Source organism: Cricetulus griseus, chromosome 2, assembly GCF_003668045.3.
Source record: "Cricetulus griseus strain 17A/GY chromosome 2, alternate assembly CriGri-PICRH-1.0, whole genome shotgun sequence".
In the NCBI taxonomy this organism is placed as follows: domain Eukaryota; kingdom Metazoa; phylum Chordata; class Mammalia; order Rodentia; family Cricetidae; genus Cricetulus; species Cricetulus griseus.
In genome coordinates this window covers 379,408,742-379,416,526 of record NC_048595.1, presented here as the reverse complement: position 1 = coordinate 379,416,526, position 7,785 = coordinate 379,408,742, and positions in this window count along the sequence as shown.

Here is a 7,785-nt window from a genome sequence, read left to right as displayed (position 1 = left end):
AGCTTCCACCTGCTACAGATTAACACACATCTCACACACCTGCCCATTCAGCTGCCACAATATAGGCACTGCCAATGAGCAATTTGCCCCGGACATGAAAGAACCCAGGCTGGGGTTTAGCTCTCCCTTTCTTGGGTCTGAGTGTGGCTGCTCTCCCTGGAGAGTCATAGAGAGGTCACATACATCCTGGACAACGTGTGGAGGTCGCATGCATATGCAGGGACCCTGGAGGAGGACAGTCTGCCCCTTGAATCAGGGAACTCTGCACCAAACCAGGAAGGAACCCCTGAGCTGGACTAGTGGTGGGGAGAGACTTTGGGGAAAGCCTTGAGTAAGTTTGGGTGTCAGCCATGAGCATTGGGCAGCAACTAAGGATAGCCCAAAGGTGAGAAAACAAACCCTCCTTCTGAAAATCCAGCACAGGGCTCCCAGGCTGTGCCTGGTGGGGTGGAGATAAGGCTGAAGGTAAACAGGACCCAGGCCAGGCTGCAAAATTGTTTGGGTCCTGCAAGTTAACCTGGTCCCATGGGCTGTTAGAAACACCACGCAAAGGTAGGTTGGAAGAGATGGGCCAGGCATGGGGTTGGAGAAGGCTGCCTTCAGGCAGGGAGTTGAGAGAGAAGAGAGTATCCAGGTTGATACTCAGTGCTGCCAGGTAGTCTGAGTAGATGATCCACACTCCCTGAGGTGGTTTCCAGGGTCCCCCGGGTGGCTGGCTGGTGGCCTCTCTGAGTTACATATAACTCAGCCTCTGGGACAAAGTTACTTCTGTAGGCTAGACAGGCTTCTGGGGGAACCAGGCCAACGCTGGTGGGAAGAATTATCTGGGGCTGGCAGAGGAGAGCAGTCCATAACCATCTCTTTGAAGTTCGGAACAGGAAACAGGAAAACCAGGAAGCCTGGGCATATTCGTTGTACCTTAAGTGACAGCCTAAGCCCTTATCTCTAGCCATGCATTTGTATCAATGAGACTGTCCAGCCTTTGCCCGTTCTCCATTTGGCACATCTCTGCAGCTCTGACCTCACACCACATGCGCCTGGGCACACCGTGTTCACACTGCACATAGCCACAAGCCCAACGGCAGGGACTTTTGAGATTGCTTTGTTCTGTGTCACCAGATCCCTACATCTTCACTGAGCCCCATGAGCCATGAACACCTTGGTCCTGTCCTTCCCAGTGTGCAGGTGCACACATGCTAACACTCACACACACACACACACACACACACACACACACACACACACACACACACACACACACCTACCTTGATCAGAAGACAGAAAAGGGGCACGTTATTTTCAGTCAGGGAAGCTGGACCAGTTGTAGACCCCACCTCCTCCTCTGTACCCAGAGTCCAGCCTTGTGGCCTGTCTCAGAGACCTCTTTTCTCTGGGTCCTCTCTCTCAACTTCCCAGTGACAGTCCATAAGATGAGGGGCCCAGCTCTCTCCTGACTTCTCCCTCTAGCTACATCCCCAGCAGCTGAGCTGGGCTTTGGGGAGGGAAGATCTTGGCTGGAGAGTGGGTGGCAATGAATGACTGCTCTGAGTCTCTGGAATCCTACAGAGCTGTGGGGGTCAGCCAGCTGAGCTGCCCTGAACACAGGGCCACCTAGGGAGGGAATGCGCTGGTGCTTCACCTACCAGCGCATGTGTTCTTGTCTCCAAGAGGTATCACCAGTAAGAGAGAACATTACTCCAACAGTAATGTCACTCTGTTTGCCCCATGCCGACTTCCTCCTGCCTTCCCTCTGCATCCCCCTATGAGTTTGGTGAGCCTGGGGCCATCTGTGGCCATGCTTCTGAGATCTTGCCTCAGGCTGGAATTTCTCAGTATGTATCTGTACCCTTCAAAACTCCAGTTTGCTTCAGAAAGATCCTAGACTAAGACTCAGGGTATGAAAGTAGCTGGCCCCAGGCCTGACCTCGAGAGAGCCACAAATCCACCCAAGCTGGCTCTGGTAAGGCAGGTTCTCAGCAACCCCTGGCCCTTTTCTGTGTCCCCCAACACTGGGCTGCCTCTGTCACACAATGGTGTAAAAGGGCAGGTGGTGGGGAGAGCCACCATTGGCTGGGTACTTACTATGTGCCAGGCACTGAGCCAGGCTTGGGGAGCTCTGAGTCTGTTAAGGAAGAGATGTATAAGCAGATCCTCACAGCATCAACCACAGAGCACATGACGTGGACATCCCCAGACACTCACTCTGAACCAGGAACTTAGCTAAACGTCCTCCTGGCATGTCCTCGAATCATCACCTTGCCGCTTGCTTTTTGCCAATGAGGGACAATGATGCTATACCCCACAACACTGTGGGGTCTGGCCTACTTTCCTATGTGTTACTCTCCTTGGTGAGTGAGCTCTGGCCTGGCCAATAGAACTTTCTGTGATAATGGAAATGTTCTATATCTCCACTGCCCAATAAAATAGCCACTAGCCTCAGGTGGCTCCTGAGCACTCACTACTATTCTATAATGACCAAGGACCTGAATATTTTATTTGATTTCATTTGAATGTGCGTCTACTGTATTGGACAGCACAGTTCTGAAAGGCCTGGCTCTTAGTCTTCTCTGAGCCCAAGGGCCTGACAAGGATCACTCAGGATGTCTCTATTCAGCGACTAAATGGCGACTATGTGAGTCTGGGATCCTCCCCTCTTATTCATTCTCTCTCCTTCAAGGTTTAGGTTTCCAAATCTGGCTATGCTCTGGTTACCAGGGCAACCTGCAAGAAATCACAGTGGAGGGGGGAGGGGCACTGTCTGAATTCTCCCCCCTCCCCACATGTTTTGAGACCCTGAGGAGAGGAGGAAGTGGCTGGGGAGGACACAAGATCTGCCTGGGCAGCCTGGGGAACAAGCTCTGTAGGGCTCACCCCTGCTCCTGGTGATCAAGCAGCCCAGGCTGAAGTCAGGGGCCCTGGTTCTACTCGCCTGACCACTAACTATAAGACTCCTGCCTGATAGACTGGGCCATGGTGGCACACACCTTTAATCCCAACACTAGGGAGGCAGAGGTAGAAAGATCTCTGAGTTCGAGGCCAGCCTGGTCTACAGCTCAAGTTCCAGGGCAGCCAGGGCTACACAGAGGAACCCTGTCTTGAAAAGAAAAGAAAACAAAAGAAGAAAAAAAAAGACTCCTAGGTCTCAGCTGTCTTTTCAGTTAGAGACTAGATGCCTTCGTGTGATTTCTTCCAGCCTGGAGATCTAGGATCCACCCTCCTTGCAAAGCAGGACCTGAGTTTCATTTGTCTCTGTTTTCCACCTGCTGAGCTGCCTCACTCCTTTTCCTCCAGGATTGGCTGGCTCCAACAAAGCTGTTTATATTTTTTCCATCGGCAGCCCCTGTAGGCAAGAAACTTGCACTCAACCTCATGTATACAGGCATATAATGTCAGTATATAAACCAGTACTTGCTGATAATCATTCAGAGAAATTAATTTTGCCTGGGGATATTGTGTAGTGACAGAGGACTTGGCTTGGGTGCTTTAAGGCTCTGAGTTCAATCCCCAAAACCACAAAAGAGAAATAACATTAATCTGAAAAAGAAATTTATTTTAAAACAATTCTTTGGTACACATAAAATTTTACCATTTGTTAAAGACACAATGTAAGTTTGCATATTAATGAAGTGGATATGCTCATTTATTTTTCTTAAAGAACTAAATCTGTTTACCTAATACCATGAGATGCAAAGTATCTTCACTGTTTTTTAGAATTGATGGCTATTTTTGTTTTGTTTTGTTTTGAGACAGGGTTTCTCCATGTAGACCAGGCTATCCTTGCACTCACAGAAATCTGCCTGCCTCTGCCTCCTGAGTGCTGGGATTAAAGGTACCTCTATACCAAGAGGATATTTTAATTTTATAATTGACAATACTGAGAATGCCACTTTGCATAAATCAAAAGTATAATAATGGCAGGAATGTGTTCAGAAATTGTTAGAAATTTTTCCCTACTCCCAAGTCAAATTCCCCTTAATGACTTACAAAACTCTAGACAGCAACAGACACAGCAGAGTTTTTGTGTTAGACAGGGTCTCGCATATACCAAGTTGGCCTTAAACTTGGAAGAATGACTTTGAGCTTCTCTCTTTGGCCTCCACTAATGGAGGATGAGATTGTGGATGAGCACTCCCACACCTGGTTTATGCACTGCTACGGACTGAACTAATGTCATACTTAGATGACAAAGAACGACAGTAGGCAAATACTTCAATTTCCACCATTAAGCCATTAGGTTTCTCTGTGAGGTTTTAGGTGGCATTCATTGGTGGTATATGGAGTGCTGGCTGGTGGAGGTCAAAGTGTGTACATTGAATGTTCAATACCAAGGAAACAGTGAGTACCCCAGCCAATACACAGGAGTTGGCAGAAACACCACAGATACATTTCGAGTTTGATTTTGCTTTAATTTTTGGTTGTTGTACATTCAGAAACCTTTTACTGTTGCCCAATTTTCACCACCCCCACATTCCAGTTACTGGTGATCACCCACAGTTTTTAGTATCTAGGACTTACAGTTTACTGCCTGTCCAACAATTACAAACTTGTGTCTAGCTGCCCCCTAGTGGTCAAAAGTAACAACGCCCTCCTTTACATCGGCCTTTCCCATCAAAGACTGAGACGTTGAGTGTCCCTCAAGGACAGAGACCTCCACTCCAATCGTTATAGTGGCCTCCATGACAAGAGGCACATGCTGTGAGAACACTCAAACATGTGATTCTGATTCTGCAGCCATATGATTTTGAACTTTGTCTCTCTGAGCTCCATTTTGTTCTAGATTAGACAGTGTGGGTAACAAACCATTCCAAAATCCCCAGGGCTTGTAACACCAAAGTCTGATTTCCCACTCATGCCTCCTGTCCACAACACTGGGGGCCAACTAAGTTCCATGTCATCTTCACTCTAGGACCTGATAGAGTCCTCCAGAGCATGGCCAGTGGTTGTGAGAAACTGAGGATTAGTGAACCCCTTGCCTGCTTTAGCCTAATTGCAACTCATTGACTAGAACTAGCTGGATGGCCCACCCATTACACCAAGGTAGGAAGGTACTGAGAGCTGGGGTGCAGGGATATTTGGTAAGCAGTGGTGTAGACCCATTTTCAGGTTGCTATAAGAATGATCCCCAGGAGCCTCTAAGACTCATGGCACTGTTAGTGTACATTCCACTCACTCCAAATGAACCATGAAAACTGATGTCTTGAGAGCTAGGGTTAACTTGGTGGTGGATTGTAACCTAACACGTATAAAACCCTGAATTCAGCCATACACACACAGCTTTGGGGTTCCTATTTTCTTGTCTATTCACCCCTATAATCTCTTTTGACTTCCACAAAGCTGTGAAAAACTGTTCAAAGCCACAGAACAAAAAGGGGAAATGGACTTGCCATGGACATACAGTGATGAGACATTGGCAAGACACTCAGATCTGCATATTTCAAGTTCTGATGCTCCCACTTTATGGGATGAGAAGGAGGAGTTCTGCCTACCTGTGTCCTCTGGAAAGACTGTCAACTGCCATTGTGGTCACTGTGTGTGTGGTTCTGTTCACATGTGTGCCCATATGGATAGGCTGTGCTTGCACGGATATGTACCTGCATGTAGAAGTCAGAGGTCAATGTCAGATGTCTCCCTCAATCACCCTCCATCTTATTTTCTGAGACAGAGTCTCTCAATGAACGTGAAGCACACTGATATAGCTGGGGTGCCTGCCCTGTGAACTCCCAGGAGCCTCCTGATTCTGCTTCCCTAGTTCTGGGATTACAGGTACACCTGACTTTGATGTGGGTGTTGGGAAGCTAACTCATGCTTATTCAGCAAGTATTTCCACATAAGGATTTTTTCCCCAGCCCTGTGGCTGTCTTTTTTGTTTGTTTGTTTGTTTGTTTGGTTTGGTTTTTCAAGACAGGGTTTCTCTGTGTAGCCCTGGCTGTTTGTTGTCTTAGGACTTGCTCTGTAGATCAGGCTGGCCTCAAACTCAGAAATCCACCTGCCTCTACATCCTGAGTGCTGGGCTTAAAGGTGTGCACCACCATGTCTGACTCCTGTTGCCACCTTTGTTGTCAGCAGAGGACCTGACAGCCTCTGCTCTTCTCTCTAAGCTGGTCTTGTGGCCTCTTACAGCCCTTTGAGCTCAGGCATAGTGGAGAACAGTGGGGGAGGAACAAAGAGAAGCCTGTCCTGCCCTCTCTGCTGGAATCTGAACATTGTATCCATTCCCACTCTCATTCCCTGTCTTCTCCATCTGGGCTGAGCCCAGACACACCCACCCTGCTGTGCCCTGCCAGCTCCTGGGACTCCCCACCTAAAGGGGTTGAAAAATCTCCTGTAATCTCATTCTCTAAGCAGATGGCAGCCCTTGGCAAGCCTCTGCTTGAACACGAGGCCTACTGGCCACCATGACAAAAACACTTCTCATTATATACTAACTGGGGTAAGAATAAATTGCTTACATCAGGTTTTCTCCTAGGTCGAAGCTGTGTTTGAAAAGCTACCCTCTGGCAGGGCAGTAGTGGCGCACACCTTTAATCCCAGCACTTGGGAAGCAGAAGCAGACAGATCTTTATAAATTCAAGGTCAGCCTAATCTACAAAGCTAGTTCCAGGACAGACAGGGCTACACAGAGAACCCTGTCTCTAAAAACAATAACAAAAAGAAAAAAGTTAACGGTGTCCACAGACAACATGGCATGAGCTGAGTCGAGGGCCAGGTGCCAGCAAGGGACATCTACCTGGCCTGACTCATCTGTGATGTCAGTGCCTGGCACACAGAAATACCCTGTGGATTCTGGAAACTTGTCTGAGGATATGCCATTTCAATTTTCAGTTTTGTTGAATTTCCTGTTGTCAGGCCCTGGCTTGGGGTCGCTCCCTGCCCTGTTTTGTCATTCCCAAGTGAATGGAAAATCTTTGCTTCCACCACTACTGGCCTGTGGCTGTAGGTTGCCACACCTCCGCATCCCTTAAGAAATGCTGAGAGCCAGGTGGTGGTGTCGCACGCCTTTAATCCCAGCACTTGGGAGGCAGATGCAGGTGGATCTCTGTGAGTTCGAGACCAGCCTGGTCTACAAGAGCTAGTTCCAGGACAGCCTCCAAAGCCATAGGGAAACCCTGTCTCGAAAAACCAAAAAAAAAAAAAAAAGAAAGAAAGAAAGAAATGCTAAGAATACAGTTGGTTCTGTTGCTCTTTCTATCCCATCAGGAACACATCTTTCTGCCTTTAGAGGCAGAAAACATACCTTTTATGAAGAGTCACTCCTTCTCTCATATAAAAATAATAAGACTTCCTTGTGTTCCCTTTTCCCTCTGGACGTCAGGAAACTCGAGGATAATAATAACTATTGTAGTAGGGATAAGCTTAGGATTATTTTTGGCAGTGTGACATCACAATGAATCTATCATAAGATGTAGTGATGTCATACACCTTGTGATAACAAAAGAAATGAGGGGTTGTTGAGAAAGGAGCTGAGACATTAGGAGAGAGCCTCATTACCATGGAGGCCGAAAGACCAGGCCTTGAAGAGGAGAGCCTTAACAGGGACATTGCATTGAGGCAGACTTACCAAGGCAGCCCTTAAAGACAGAGAGGCTTCTATTTAAAACCTGGAGAGGGTGCATGTCTTTAATCCCAGCACTCAGGAATCAGAGACAGGCAGATCTCAGTGAGTTCAAGGCCAACCTGGTCTATAAAGTGAGTTCCAAGACAAAGACAACCAGGACTTTTACATAGAGAACCCTCCCCCTCTCCAAAAACAACAGCAACAAAAATATCAATAGATAAATAAAACCT